Source organism: Macrobrachium nipponense, chromosome 2 (genome assembly GCF_015104395.2).
Source record: "Macrobrachium nipponense isolate FS-2020 chromosome 2, ASM1510439v2, whole genome shotgun sequence".
In the NCBI taxonomy this organism is placed as follows: domain Eukaryota; kingdom Metazoa; phylum Arthropoda; class Malacostraca; order Decapoda; family Palaemonidae; genus Macrobrachium; species Macrobrachium nipponense.
The window spans coordinates 20,678,671-20,696,073 of NC_087201.1; positions in this window are offsets into that span (position 1 = coordinate 20,678,671).

Consider the following 17,403-nt stretch of genomic DNA (forward strand, 5'->3'; position numbering starts at 1 on the left):
ACCTTTTATTATTCTCTTTTCTTGCATGAAAGCATACGTTGGAAATTTGTTTGTTGGGAATCGTAAACATCTCAAATTAGCCCAAGCGTTCGATTTATAAGACACAAAAATAAAATAAAATAACAAGGATCAAATTTACCATCGAGTAAGACTAAGCCATAACGTGAGACCCGATGTTCATTCTACAGGTGTTTGTTATTTGTCAATTTGCAGTACTTGCAGTGGAGCTTTCGTAAGCAGCTCTTTTGAAATGAGTGGAAATCAGACCCAGGGAAGACTTTAGAAATCACCACGAGCTAGAAGCTTACTGGCCCAACTTACCTCAATCAGAGATAACATATCAAAACAATTTTCATTAGTAAGGTCAGTTTTCAATTTGATTGTCTTACAGTTACGTTTTCTTATGGTAAAGAACTTCCTTAAGAATAACAGGCTCTTGAAATCTAATATCGAAAGTTAATTATGAGCAGTTATGAAAGTTCATTTCCTCATTTTGTTGCGTAGTGTATATACATATACGTATATATATATATATATATATATATATATAATATATATATATATATATATACTATATATATAATATATATATATATTATATATATATATATATACATATATATATATATATATATATAAAGATATATATATATATATATATATTATATATATATATATATATATATATAAATATATAAATATATATATATATATATATCTATATATATATATATACTATATATATATATATATATATAATATATTTATATATATATATATATATATATATATATATATATATATATATATATATATATATATATATGTATATATATATATATATATGATATATACATATATATATATATATATACATATATAATATAAATATAATATATATCTATATATATATATATATATTACATATATATATATATATATATATATCATATATATATATATATATATATATATATATATATACATATATGATATATATATATATACATATATATATATATATATATATATATATATAATATATATATATATATGTGTGTGTATGTGTGTGTGAGTGTGTGCATATGCTATGCATACTGAACTATGGGTCAATTTAACAATATTTATAGGGAATAATCACCATGTTTCATTTTTATTTCCCCTTCTATAATTTTTTGGCCACTACTCTCTCATTACTTTTCTGTGTAGGGTGTCTAAATCGTTCACAGGTTATCTTAATTCACTTAACAAGTTATTCACTATTATAGGCAAGTTATGTTTTTTTTTCTTTTACACAAAGTAGACGATTGTAAGGCTACAACGTTGTCAGTTCATCTTTATGAGAAAAGAATTGAAGCACTCAGAAGGGATAAAGTTGTACATTGGATTGCTGATGGGTGATTGGTTTTGACACAGGGGTGTCGAGCAAGGGTCCTTGCCCTCCCAAAGCGACCTGTAAGATGTGAAGCTCTCAGGATTCCTCTTGTGACCTGTGGACTGTGTTCCGAACCAACTGTGGATTGATTTCTGATATGCTATTAGGGGGTAATTCTGTAGCATTGCCAGATGAACAAGTGACTGTATTAACCTTATCAGCGGATTGCTTCTGGTGATCTGTCGCCTCGAATCACTGTGGCGATATAAATTTTGTTTCTCTATTCATGGTCGATAGCTGAAGACGAGACTGAACTCACTCCGGGTAGTTTGCGGCCATTACAGTTCTTCTGAAAGAAGTAGCAAAGGGTTGAAATCATGGAATTTGTAATGCAATAAGATGTCTTCGTACTAGCTTGTGGGGTTGAAGGTGTCAATAAGCTAGATCTCAAGTTGGAATAAAGCCATCGAAATAACCATTGTGCTTCCTGATAACACCTTGAAAGTGGAATGAAATGTAAATAGAGGGATGTTTTAGTCATGCTGATATATGGGCTGGATTATGGGCAACTGGATTTGTGAATGTCTGTCTTCTTCAAAGGGATTTACGAAAAGATAGTGAGATCATTTATATCTCATTTGGGCTCTTGCTACCGAAGACAAATATAATGTCGCACGAGATGATGCCTCTAAAGACCTGCTCTCCTTGATATTTGGACCTCATGGAAGGAACCGAGGCCTACACATTGTGCCAAGTGTTGAGGGTATTCATGATTTGTATATCAATGTTATACTTGAGTAGCTGTTGTTAACTAGGTCTTGCCCTGTGCAGCTGAGTTCCTGATGGACATTGCTCATCTTTGTGCCTTCTCGATGGGAGGACCGTCGACTAATGGAAGCTTCCACTCTGTGCTGCTTCAAGTGCACATTCGCTTCTTGAACATTCTGTGAAGATGGTTTATGTTGCCTCGGTGTCCTTAGGATATAGGATGTGTGAGGTAGGTTTCGGTATGAGGAAGAAAATGCATTCTTCAGCTATGCCCATCTAAACTAGTGGAAAGGACGTCCCATTGCTTCACCTTCCATGTGTGGATGCGCCCTCTATGCATATGTTCAAAAGTGATCTGAAGGCATCTTCAGGAATAGTGAATTTAATGGTCATATCGTCCAAACTGAAACTTAGATCAGGTCCTTCGATCTACATAGAGTTCACTGAGATTACAGATACGGCCTCCAAATGGTACAGATACCTAGGAATCCTGGTGGTAATGCTCATTTTCGGCCTAAACTCCTCTTCCACCGTCACTACAAAAGACATTTCCCCGCCTATTAATATCGTGAGGCCAGATCCACAAGGATTCAAAATCTTGATGACCCACATGAGATACACATCCAGTCAGTCAACAACAAATATCATGATGGTGTCAAAAAGACCATTTGTCCATTTGGGCAACATCACATAAAATACTTCCAAGGCCTAGTCTGTAATTCATTCTGCTATGTATCTTCTTTGTGTTCTATCTTTCTGCATAAGGATGATACATTGAAGCTATTTGTAACCTGATTACAGGACGTTGGTGTAAGTAAAACCAGGCGCGATCCGACCTCCAGCTTACTCGGGCCACTAAAATCTAGTTAAACAGAGCATTGTTTCACCAAAGAACATTAAAATAAATACGCTATACTTCATTAGAAATATTTTTATGTACTGTTTAACACGCACATTATTTATTTTCTTAAGTTTCATTCTAATAAATATATCATAAATCATCCCATCCTAAAATTCTTTTATTTTAACTCAACGCGAAAACAACTTTTTCAGACATTTTTTAGGCTCCTCCATAGACCTTTTCCGTCCCCCAACAAGAACAACAACAACAGCAGCAACAACAACAACGTATGTAGCTTGCTCCTCGAGTTAACGTAAACACCTGACGGTGTTCGCGCACTCCCTGATTTTCCTGATTAGATAAATATAAGTCAGCTCCTAAATTATAAATGTTGCACAGAAAAAGATTTATAACATGACGTGCAGCATATTTCCAATGAAACCTTTTGCAAGACTGTGTCACTCTCCAAAATATTGTCATGGTTTATTAATATCAAATTTCAGCTTTAAAAGAAAGGTAAAATTATGATTTCTGCCTATTGCAAGAACATATTTAAATCCATTTTAGTGTGCGAAAAAACTTCTGCATAACTCACATTTCTCTCTTTGCTCCTAAAAGAAATAAGGACCCATAAAACAAGCCTTGCTAGAGCCCAGACAGAGCTTGAGTGAACAAAGAAATAAATGATTAATCATGAAACATCCAAAACAACCACTATGCATGTGGAGTCGTGCTTGCCTATTTTGCATCTATGTGATACAAACCAAGGACCTTTGTAGATAACAACACATTCTTGAATAAGGTTGAATTTAAAAAGCAGCTACTAAGGAGACTTGATCTCTATCTCAGCTTTATGTTGAATGCAAAATAAAACCACTTAGATCACCCGTGGGGCAGACGGTGTTTTTTGGTTTACTTGTTTAATCTCATGACAAATAATCAAATAATCTCAGACGCTCGTAAACGCTGCAGTTGAATCGATTGATTGTATGCTAATGCGCCTTGCATCATCAAGGAAGACGCCTGCCAAGTAAGGCGAGAGAGTCGTGAATCTGATATCGGCTAAAAGGAAACCTGACAAATTATATCAACAGCTCATTCTTGGCCCTCTTGGGTCTTGTAAGTGACGGATAATGCAGGTCGTATTTCATCGCCATGTCATCTGTTTGTTGGTCTTTCATTAGGTTTCATTGATGTGATGAATTAGTTCTCGTCGGCATCGCGTTCCTGATTTTGAAATAACGGAAAAGATAGGCTGAACTTATCTTTAGATCTCTACATGATATTTAGATTCAATGATTATGCTGACTTTCTTCACAACAATTTCATTACCATCACAAGTTCCTAACAACATCCGCAAGGACAGGGGAAGATTCGACAATATAGGTTGCAATTTATTAGAATAATAAAAAAAAGGCATGATCCGACCTCCAGTTTACTCTAGACGTGGTGTAAGATTTTTTCCCTTTACACAAAAGTTGTAAACATTGATATTCCAAAACTTTTAACGTAAATTAAAAACGTGCTAAAATCTGCAATCAAATAGCACCTTTCACCAACGAAAATTAAAATAAATACGATATATTTTATTAGAAATAATTTTCTCTACTGTGTAACATGCACATTATTTATTTATTAGTATCCTCTCCCAAATTTCCTGCATCTTTAACTGAATGCGAAACATCTTTTTCAGACCTCATTAGGCTCTTCCATAGACCTTTCCTGCCCCCAACAACAACAACAAATAGTTTGTAGGCTGACTCACCGAGCAAGAGAAAACAATTTTTTCTCATGCCAAGAATGTTTGGGTTGAATTACTGAAGAACTGTGTATGGAGTTGAAAATCTGTGTGGAGAAATAGGTTTTATATTTTTAGCTTTGGATACTTTGGGATGTTTAGAAACGATTGCTGAACTTTCTGTAAGTTGTCGTGGGATCACAATTTTATGTTGCCATCCAGATTGAATCTGATCGCGAATGAATCATGGAGGAGGGAGAATTTTCAATTCATTATGTTGGACGCTGGTGACTTGCATACCTTAAATGATCACAACTTATATTTTACAAGAGAATTCTCAATCACTTGAGTATTTTGGAATAAATTCTTGGGACAGAAGTTATTAAATCTTTGTTTTTGGATAAGGAACTCCTGAAATTTTCACATTTATTATCCACATAATTGTTTTGAGGCTTCTCCATAATGTAACTGGAATTTTTGTAACTGAATCCTGCAAGGGTCATTTAATGGGAGATTTGACTTCTAATAACCTATGCGTTATTATTTTTTTTACTAAATTTGTAAATGAAGTGGCGGTGTGCTAACAGTAAACGTCATCACATTCAGCTTTTTCTGTCATAAATTATTCCTTCTACTGAATCGATTTTTAAAACCGTTCATTTAGTATAAGAGAAGATATTATTTGGTATTTGGAGTCCTCAAGTTACTAGTAAGCAAAACTTTTCGTCTTGTTGACAAACTGGCTGGAAAATTCTCCCAAATAGGAAGCAGGTGATGTGGACATTCACAAAGCTAAAGTATGTTCTAATGTGGAAATCAAATTCAAAATAAAGTTCAGGTAACGCTATCGAATAAGCTATTTTAGGTGATGCGATTGCTCGTTCCATACAACGGCTTACCGTTAAAAGACTGTGCATACTAGAAATGAAAAAAAATGATAGATTCCATACGTAATGGAATCTATATAGTTTTACTGATCGAGTAAATCAGCCAAATCAAGAGTTACGCTGCTACATAATAATATCTCTTTAAAAATGAATGATAAAATATCCATATGAGCTATCGACCAACATCCATTTTCTCATATCTTCGTCAAAACATTGTAACATTTTCCTGGTATTATTACCATAACTGATTTGTAATAATAATAATAATAATAATAATAATAATAATAATAATAATAATAATACCCCCAATAGCGAAAATGTAAGTTCAATTGGAACGGTTCCATCACAAGCGCGGCTGAGCGGTGAATGCCAGAATGAGTGGGGCAATAAATCGATATGAATTATTTTTCACACGTCTCCAGAATGCGTGCTCTAATTAGTTTGGAACCTGTTTTTTAATTCCATATGACCGTTTTCTCTCCTGTTCTCTACGGAGAGCGGATACTTAGTTCAATTTTGTCTTCATGAGTAGTTCTATTATGTTATCTTTCTTTAGCTTTATTCCCAAAATTTCTATACATAGAAACATAGACATATCTCTGTAACTCATTATATCTTATTCTACATTGTTTATATATATAGATAGTTTGGCATTATGCCAAGCACTGGGGCAACTATGGCCATTCAGCGCTGAAACGGAAATTGACAGTAAAGGTTTTGAAAGGTAAAGGTTGTTTAAGCAGGAAAACCTCAAGCAGTTGCACTATGAAACAATTGTTAGGAGCAGGTGAGCAGTAATATGGAAGAAAGAGGATATGAACGGAAGTACAGCAAAAGGAATGAAAGTAGCTGCAGCTAGGGGCCGAAGGGACGCTGCACAAAGAACCGCAAGTACTCACTACATTGCCGCCAGAATGAGGTTCACTGACGGCCACTACCCCGCTACGATGATCTTATTCTATTTTACTCTATAAATGTTTTGTCATTTCCGATCATTCGTCTTGCACTCAGATTCATCACCTGAATATTGTACCTCCTCTGGGGACATGACCTTGGATCATACAGACGTTTCTGAGCTGAGGAGTCTGTGAGACTTCGTCCATTGTTATCTTCCTAAGTTTATAATTTTTTTTTTTTCAAATAACAGATTGCTTCCTTACTGATTGGTGTATATCTAACAACTAATAAGGTTTCTCTATGAATATTTAAGTACATTTCCTCCCCAGTTATAAGAACAAAGCGATGTTTTTCCGTCCAGATACACACACACACACACACACACACACACACACGTGACCCCACTATGGATCCAAAACCCTAATTAGGCGCTCCTCTGATTTTCTGGTATATCTCAAAAACAATGTTGTCATCAGACAGCATTGTTGGTTTCGAAAGGCCATTGTGAATATATATATATATATATATATATATATATATATATATATATATATATATATATAATATATATATATATTATATATATATATTCTTGATACACCTCATCAGGGTACAATATATAAAAGAATGAAAAACTGCCTCGAAATATCAAACATAAACATAAAAACGAAAAAGTAAAATACAAACAATCAAACAGCCTAGTCAAGAAGGAAATGGTCCACAGCCCAGAATTACACTTATAGGACAACTACTACAAACGGAAATGGAACTACTAAGCAGTCAATTACATAGTTACGAAGTTGTCAAGAATACGTTTCGAAAGCCAGTTATCTAGTTATAGTCCGGTGTTAATATTAAAACACTACTTGACTTATATTTTATTATACTAGATTCTATAATGTTTCTTTTAATAATATCTCTACAAAATAAAATTTCCGTTAAATTTTTCCAATTAATTGCTTGATTAAAATTATTCGTATGTAGAGAGAGGGAACTCGATGTACTTCCTACACTTAACAAAATATTTATTGCCAATAGTTTGCCACGTTGACCAATATGTTTCATCACAATCTATTTTTTTTTGTTTTTTTTTTGTTTTTTTGTTTTTATGTTTATCTTTGATATTTCGAAGCTTTTTTCATTCTTTCATATATTGTAGCCTGATGAGGTGTATGAAGAATACACTAAAGCGCTAGGTACTGCTGCCTTTCATTTTTCCTGCTCATGATATACAATCTTCACGTGTTACTTATGATCGTATATATATATATATATATATATATATATATATATATATATATATATATATATATATATATATATATATATTTATATATATGTGTGTGTGTGTGTGTGTGTGAGTGAGTGTGTGTGTGATATTGAATAAATAATTATAAAGCATAAATATTTAAGAAGTGGTTTATTTCACATTTACCAACTCCTTATAATTAAACTCGTTACAACAGGTGCATAAATCGTTAACCAGATCAGTCCGGAAGATAAAAAGACAACTGGTACCATTAGACAAACGCAAAGCCTTCCTTTCAGAGGGGAAACATATTTCGTCCTAAGTAAAACAAAAACAAAAATAGTTAGGGATTTGACGTCGATGTGATCTATCAATCATTCCATCTCACGTTTGATTCTAAATTCAATCAAAGAAAAATCAACTCTTTTGCTTTCCTCTTCCTCTTCTTCGTTTTATTTCTCGATTCCATTCCTCTACTCTCTTTCGCCTTGTATACTTCCTCGCTTCTTATCTGTCATCTCTTTCCTTCTCCTCTGTCTTTCCATTCCCGGCTTTTTCTCCTCTCAGATTTCGTCTTTCATCTCATCTTTTGGCTTTTTATTTCTTTTTTTCTTCTTTACTTCACTCATCTTTTCGGTACTACGTCCTTTTTCCTTCCTCCTATTTTACTATCTCCTCCTGTCCATCCCCTCCTTTATGGCCCCCACTCTCATCTCTCTTCCCCGAGTTTTTCCTGCGTCATTCTTTGCCTCCTCATTGTTCGTATGTTTACTTTTTTCAGTATCAAATAACTCGTCTCTCTTCATCTTCTTGCCTGACTTATAAAGGAATTCTGCATCCACGTCGGCGCCTCGGCTTTATTTAGTGATTTAGTATGCTTCGTTAAAAGGTATATTTATGGGCCTCCTTCCTGCTCACAATAAGGTTCCGCGCGTGATGCTCGCCCGCGCATTTTCCTAAAGTTTGACCGAATCTATATGACTTTCGGTATATGGCCACAGCTGGGTTTTACTTAAAATCTCATTTTTGTAGTCACGTCGACGACGTTGATTCAGTGCGTTACTGAATGACTGAATATTTAACATTTTGTTCGTAACGTGGTGAGTGAGATTATTGTATATCTTAGTTGAAAGCACCCTAATCCCCTGTCAGGTAGAGAGAACATTGGGCGTTAATTTCTTAACACGAGATTTCATCATAAAAAAAAAGGCAAACTATCAGGTTGAATTTTAAAGTTGTAAGAGTCAGACAACTCACGAGCCCATTCCCGGAGGCGAAGTTTAAGGAAATTGGATAGAATGCGATTATCTGCATTCTGTTCTTTTTCTCGTTCCGACCTGATGCCATGGAACCTTCTGCTCTGTAATCTCGAGGAATTTCCGACGGGAATAAAAACACGCACCTCCAAAGAAGATGATGCGAATGGTCTCATTTCGGTCTAACAGATGAGTTCACCTAATTACAGGTACATAACTTCAGTTTCAATCAAGAAGAGGAACAGAATTGCGTCAATTCAACGCCGATAAATTGCTCGGCACACGCAGGCTTCGAAATGTATCGGCAGTCAACGACTGAGAGTAACTGGAGTAACAGCCCTGAAGCTAACCAGACAACTCAAAGCTTAGAAGCCATTCAGTAAACTACATGACTCAAAGAGGGCAAGATGGAAATGATATACACAGAGAAAAGAAGATACCAAGAGGCGTGTTTTATTCTGAAATCAACAGCTGCAGTGACGTGTACTTTTTGAGTGTGAACTTAAATGAACGGACAGACATAGCTCAACAAGTGATTAAAAAGAAACAGGACAGACATGTTCCAACAAGCGATTAAAATGAAACAATCTTAAAAATCTCGTTAACAACAAATGCGTCTGTATTGTACATACCCTCGCTTGCATTCAATAAGTCAGTGATATTTAATCTAAGCAGATTCGATAACACTTCTGGAAGTTATATTGCTGCAACATTAAACAGCTTTTATCCCCTCCCAATGAATCATGTGATTAAACTGACTAATGTGCAAAAATAAAGCATTCCACATTTGTCCCGTTCTCACAGTATATCTGTGTTATTTAATTCTTGTTTCCAGTCCCTTGCCAGCTGTCCTATATAAAAAACGCAAAATTGCAATTCCTGCAAGGAACCTTATAAGCAACTCTGAAAACTCTGGGAGAATTCTTTTTTAGTATATTTTTTCGAGTACTTGAAATTCAAAAAAAAATATTGATACTAAAATTCTTGCAAAAACTTGCAGCCCTACGTGGAAAATCACTATATGGTAAGATAAGTACATTTTGATTGTTAAAAGCCACCCTGGTGATTACTGAATAAAATGTTCTTTGTGCCTTTTGAAAAGCATATTCAACAAAATATTTTGGGGTATTTTTCTGATATAATAGGAATATTTCCAAACTCTTCTTGAAGAAATTCAGGGCTGCAGACAGGTACAGCTCATAAAACATAGAATATAAGTTGCCTTCTTTCCTTGCTTTCTATGATGAATATTTAGAATAATAGTGGATGTATGGATATACATTATGTGGGTTTCTTATTTTACTTACAGAATTAATTTATACTGCAGTCTAATATTGATATATCATTGTACTATGTATAAAAATAACAGTAAAAAATGCGCCAAAACCATTTCCTCGCGCAATCGAGTTTTCTGTATGAGCCACGGTCCATGAAGTTTTCCACCCGGCCCAGAGGTGGCCTGCCACATAGCGTTGTCAGACGCACGATTATGGCAAACTTTAACCTTAAATAAAATAAAACTACCGGGGCTACATGACTGCAATTCTATATGTTTGATGGTTGGAGAGTGGATGATCAACATACCAATTTGCAGCCCTCTAGCCTCAGTAGATTTTGAGATCTGAGGGTGGGCAGAAAAAAAAAAAGTGCGGGCGGGCAGACAAAGCCGGCACAATAGTTTTCTTTTCAAAACTTCCGGGCTTACTCTGTGAGCAAGAGCCCGTGCTGGCATAAGGTCAGTTAAATCTAAAACAACATTATCAAAAAACTTAAACGATCGTCCCGCCATTTGTATGTTTATATTCTCAGGATGAGCTGATTGAGCCTACTACCAAAAGAATTGGGAAAATAATTTTTTACTTTCTAATAGAAACGAATGTATTAATGGGATTATAATTATTATCTAAATTTGTGTACATGAATATGCAATGGATGTACGAACTAAACTAGCATACTTTATGTTTGAGTAAAAAAAAAAAATCATTGTTTGTTTACTGATGTAAACATACCTCAGTCCCCAACCCTCCCCTTCTCTCTCTCTCTCTCTCTCTCTCTCTCGCTCTCTCTCTCTCTCTCTCTCTCTCTCTCTCAGTACTTTAAGTATCTCTTAATGAAATATGAATGACTGTATCATTAACATAAAAGTACGAAACTAGATAGCCAGGAAGTTCGCGACGCCACCGAATGAGCGCGTGCAAACACATGTACGTGTTACAATATTTTTTTTTTATTTGCCTTTCTTGATTTATTGTACCGTTTTTATTACAAGTTCAGTGCTTCTTGAATATGATTACCAAACATAGAATAACAGTACACAAGGGGATATTTTATCACTGTTGATATTTCATCTTTAATAACCGTAAAAATAATTAAAATACAAATTTCATACATAGGTAATACAAAAACAAAGAGGATGTAACAGGCCGAAAGGATCCTATCGTAATATAATAAAACAAAAGAAAAAAAACATATAAGCTACTACAACACTCATTCCGCGAATCTCACATATTACATTATATGAATCAAGTTCCTTGCATCTGGCTACCTAGTGCTTTCTATAGTTATTGTATCAGAGGGACATCTCAGAATCTCTCTTTATCAAATCAAACAGAAAGGACAACAGAGATAACCCCAGAAGCATTTACCTCCTGAAACCACACGCTGGAAGAGAATTAGTTGTGGTGGGGTTGGGAAACCAGGATAAAACACATCATTACTCCAACCTAATGGCCAGGTAATAGAAAAGAGAAATATAAACAGGGTTGCAGACCACTCGTTCGTAATACGAATGAGCAAGAAGGTCGGGAATGAGATAGAAATCTCTCTCTCTCTCTCTCTCCTCTCTCATCTCTCTCTCTCTCTCTCTCTCTCTCTCTCTCTCTGGATTCTAGAGTCCTGAAAGTGCAATTAAAGGCTTGCTATCGTAGGAAGAACGATAAGAGACGCAAAGAAAATGACAAAAAATTTAATGACTGAAAGGAATGAACACAATTCGACAGCGATCCGAAGCTTAATAACTGTCACGTTTTTTTTTACCAGTGAAATCTGCTGAGTGATACTTCATCCTATTAACAGTAACCATATCATATGTCAGTCATGAGAAATAACGGTTCAGCAACACTGGTTTTCAAGAGGATATACACTACTGATTCTCGGAAATTTTCTAAGAGAAGATATATTTCGAAAACATCAACGTATTGTATTCGGATGTGCATTAATAGATAATGAATATGCAAAATAAACTTGAGAGAGAGAGAGAGAGAGAGAGAGAGAGAGAGAGAGAGAGAGAGAGAATTAATCCACCGTTACCTCAAGAAGAAGTAAGATTAATCAATTTAAACTTTTCACATTAAATTCCTCTTATATTTTCTCTCTTCCCATTTTTTCCCTTGCAACTCCTGACCTTCTCAACCAGTAACTGCATCTTGTTTTTCTTCTCTCTTATTTCATCATCTTTTTTACTTTTTTTAGTCGCTTTTCCCATTTAAATCCTTCAACGTCCTTCCTTTGTTCGTCCTTCAAGCCATATATCTCTCAAGTTTTCTAATCTCTCTGTTTATCCGATCATCTGCCTCCCCTCTTCCTTTTTCTCCCCATCCTCTACTATGATCACCTTCAATCACTCATTCTTTTCTTTTCAACCGCCTCCCAATTTTACCTAGTTTCCTCTATTTACTCTTTTTCCATAGACCCTTTTGTACACTCAAAGACAACTCGGTTCTTTTACATCCCATATATCTGGGGATAGGAATCCGCGTCCACTCTTCACTTCGGCTTTACTTAGAGAGTTTTTTTGACGCTTTGCAAAAAAAAACTTGAATTTATGAGCTTCTTTGGGAGATCTCGTCCACCACGGCAATATCGGTCGTCCTCGTGGTGTCCGCCACTGAAATTTCCCTTTCCCAATTTCATCATTCTGTGTAAGATGTCCGCTTGACACTTCCGCTCTTAGTTTGATTTCTAAGATTCATTTCGATCTTGAGGCGCTATTTTATTATTTTGATCCTGAGCATCTAGTTTTTATTTTTATTTTTTAGTCTTTTCGAGTCGGCTGTCAATTTTGACGCATAAGTTGCAAACATTATATACCAAACTTTTAACGTAAACTAAAACTTGCAAAAATCTACGGGCAAATAGTCTTGATTCACAAATGAAAATTAAAATAATTGCGCTATATTTCTTTAATGATAACGTTTCTTGGTTTGCTCTCAAGGAACACAAGTGACTGAATTCTGCATTTATTTTTCATATGAGAAATGAGGAATTACGAGTGTTTAATTACAAAAGGATCGAGAATTACCCCTTCTATGAAATGTACGTCAGTTTCTTCCTATGGTCTTCTAAGAAGAAAAAAAAAAGACAAAGGAAACGTGAGAGAGAAAATCTTCCTGGCGAGGTTCATAGGACGAAAACCAATTAAAAGAGCTAATTTATGAAAATTGGGTGCAATGTATTCCATATTTTCTTTGTTTTCTTCTAGCCAGAACACTTTTTTTCACTAATAATCAGCACTTACTAGGGCAATCTAGCTTTCTTACAACTGTTACTTGAATAAAACAGAGAAGAGTTCTAAAAAAAATACTCATTGCTACAGACACGTTAATGATTTCCCATCGGACCAATTTACTGATGCAAGTAATTAAGGAAAACTAACATCTATTTCCCTTAAAGAGGAACCAAGATAAGCCCGCAACTCATTTCTACTCACATTCCCCGGCAAGATAGATGGTTTAATGAGCACTTTGGTATGACAAGCATGATAGCAAATAACCTTACGTTGCTGAATTTAAGGCCTTCTTCAAGAGCCATTTTCTAGAAAAGTGAGCGATGGACTCAGACATAAACATCTCTCTGTCTGTCTGTCTGTCTGTCTGTCTGTCTGTCTCTCTCTCTCTCTGTTTGTGTGTGTGAATAATGCCCCTCTAGTAAAAACCAGTGTTCGATTCCAGAACAGGATGATTGGGAATGGTATGGAAGGGTTTCCCAAAAGTCCAGTACGTTATTTCAGACCTTAACAGTGAAATAGTTACCCGATATTAGTTACATTTTGTGAGTGACAAAAGTGGCGTGGAGAGAGAGAGAGAGAGAGAGAGAGAGAGAGAGAGAGAGAGGGAGGGAGGAGAGAGAGATCAAAATACAGGAATGATTATTAATCTAAAACGTAAACAAGCACATTATTGGAACTGGAATCGCTTCGACGGGGTAATTTTCACCACACCGGATTGAAGCCCTTCATAAAATATTCATAGAATATCAAATCAGTATGGAAGGAGTTTGAAAGGTCTTCTAGAACTTGGTCCTTGAGAAAGATATAGGGTGTCAGTGGATGCCTTTTTGTGGGGGGAGGTAGGGTTGGGGTTGAAGAAACGAAACTCATTTGTCACAACACAACTGATAAAAGAAGGCTAGTAAACTTCAGCTCACTTTCTTTCAAGAATAAAACATACAATAGACAAAGGGAGGCCTAAGTTCAGCAACGTTTACAAGCATAACTGATGAAGAGTAGAACAAAATTAATATTTAGGCATGGAAGTATTTCAAATTACAGCTTCTAATTATAGAGTAATTAGTTATGTTAATCAGGTCAACAAACAAAACACTGATGTTCTTTAGATGAGAGTTACATTAATTTTTCCATAGTCTCCTTAATCTCTGAATTGGTGCAAAGTGCATTTTGCATTTTCGTTAATTTCATTAACGATAACTGACACTGAACTTCTAAGCATTATTTATAATGGATGTGAGATTATATCTATATTTACTTCCTTTAGACAGACTACTTGTAGTGCGCAAGATTTAATGTTATTTGAAGACATTTCATAGCTATTCATGTGTATCACTTCCTTCATCAAACTTCCTTATCCAAGTATCTCCAGATACAAGGCGTGGTTCGACCTGCAGCTAACTCGGGACGCCTGCAAGATTTTCCTCTGACGCATAAGTTGCAAACATTATATTCCTAACTTAACAAGAAGTTTGTCTTTGTAATTAATGCTCACAATTAAAAACTCTCATACTAACAACAAGGATCAAATAAAAGGACACAGATTAAACACGTTCATATATTCTCAGTTATAAGTGGAAACTAAATTAATGTAACAGAAATATAGAATCTAAATTCAGTACATCAAATAAATCAAAACGTGCTAGAATCTACAGCCCAATAGCCCGGTGTTTCATCAACGAAAATAAAAATGAATACGCTATATCCTTTATTAGAATGAATATTCCGTCCCCCCAACAACAACAACACAGTAGTTTGTATAGGCTTACTTCCCAAGTAAACGAAAATCTATAATTTTGGTTTACAACGTAGGAAAAGGTGAATGCCCATATGTTCATTCCCACTGAGCATTGGCAAGCTTGGTTTCTGAATTTAATTGTTAGGAAAAAGTTCGTAGGCATCACAGAAAACTGAATTTACAAAACTTGAGACCTTAACTGAGATAATGACAATGTCAAAAATAATCCATTTTACCATAATGTCCAGATGTAATGGCAAAGAGGACGCAAGATGAATATATAAAAACTTTCCCATTCGGGATGACAGTTGAGATGAATTTGGAACCATGGCCACTTCATCCTGCTGTTTCACAATAAACCTACATCTGTCTTATCTAATTAGAAAGGAAATTAGTTTCATATGAGCAGCTTGGACGAGATTACGCCCAAAGTTTGAGCAACATATTTCACAAGCTAGTCTAATCATATCTTCTACTGTAATTTGTTTACTCGCAGGCAAAACTGTCATTGAATAATTACCACGTAGGCTTCCTCCAAGGGATAACGAATGCTAATTACATTCATGACAAACTCTAACGTAAGGTATGCCTGTTAATCTTTACCAAACCTTCCTTATTTCAGTGTAGTCTTATCTCGCCCCACCACCTTCCACTGAGCCTGATTGGATCAAAAAGGTTAAACATGTTGTTAGTTTAGACAGGTTTGCTTTAGTTATCAGCGGCTACCTTCTAATAGGACTTGAAGATAGGAGACCTTTCACTCTTATTTTTAGTTACGCATAATACCTGCCGAGTATTTTGAAACCTCCTTTAGTCCTTGTCTCAAATCTCTACATACTGATTCGGCTTTATGGTTTTTGTTTCAATCTAATGTCGAAGTCAGACTTTCGGCGAAGTATTCGTGATGCTAACACTGTGCAGCACAGTAGGTATTCATGTAGTTCTCATGACTGGTAAGAAAAAATAATTTTAGAATGCTAAGTGTTTCACTATACTAGTTCTCCGTTTAAATTTGCTATCTACTTTTACCTGTGTTCAAAATCATTAACCATTTGCGTTTTTATATATTTGACATCCTAAGTTCGTTTTTTGTTTGAAAAAAATATTCTTAGGGAAATATAGGAAATTAGTAAGATTATTTAAATAATCAGGCCGCCTTTCTGAAACGTGTCTGTTGTGACATAAGATATATTTTTATTTCTGCATGAAAAAAAGGTGGCAGAATTGGCAGAATCAAGGTACGTCATCTTCCAAGAGTCCTCGCGAAATAAAAGGATTGTTTCAGAGATATAGAATTCTTAACGTGGAACTACCAACGAGAAACACATCAGCAATCCTCATGCAAAAGCGAATGAAAACTGAGAAATGAGAAGCAGGAGACACGCGCCTAGTGATGTAATGTCATGTAAATAGATTTTTTTTTTAAACGAGGGTTCGTCTTGCAACGAGTCGTGATGACATTCATGCTGTGGAGAAGACCAGTGTCAACGCGCCAACCTCACAGGCCTGGAATTAAGAACTGAAATTCTTTCTGGGGCTGATTAGAATACTAAAAGAAAATCATACCGAATTGTGTTTCTGTCGTTCTACGATGATATATGTTAATTAAGAAGCCTTACCTACAGAATGTGGAAAGGTATTTATAATTTGACTCTTCAATTAACGGTCTCCAAGTCAGAGAATATTAGCTTTGGGTAGGGTATCACTGCGTCTTGATTAATTAGTATAGGATGTGCATGTTCGGCTGAATTACAATGAAATACAGCGAATGGAAGAGGGCGATGCAGTCAATTATACACATTTTTAAAAGTTGATACTGGTGGCATTGCCGAACAAGTTTCCACCCTTTACTTCGACACTGTAGAATTCTCATGTTCGTTTTCCTCAAGTGTTTCTGGGTGAAAATCACATGATTTATAGATTTAATTAGTATATAACTTGATAGTCCTACACATTCCCTTTACAACCTGAACTGTGGCAACAGAGACAAACAAAACTGAATCATGGTATTGATAGAAATGGAAGGATTAATAAATAAAATTGAACATATTTTGATATAAATAGAGTCAAGCATTCCTTATGCCATTTCTATAATAATAACAATTATAACTAATTGCAACTAAAAATGACAAACAAAAATTCAGAATACA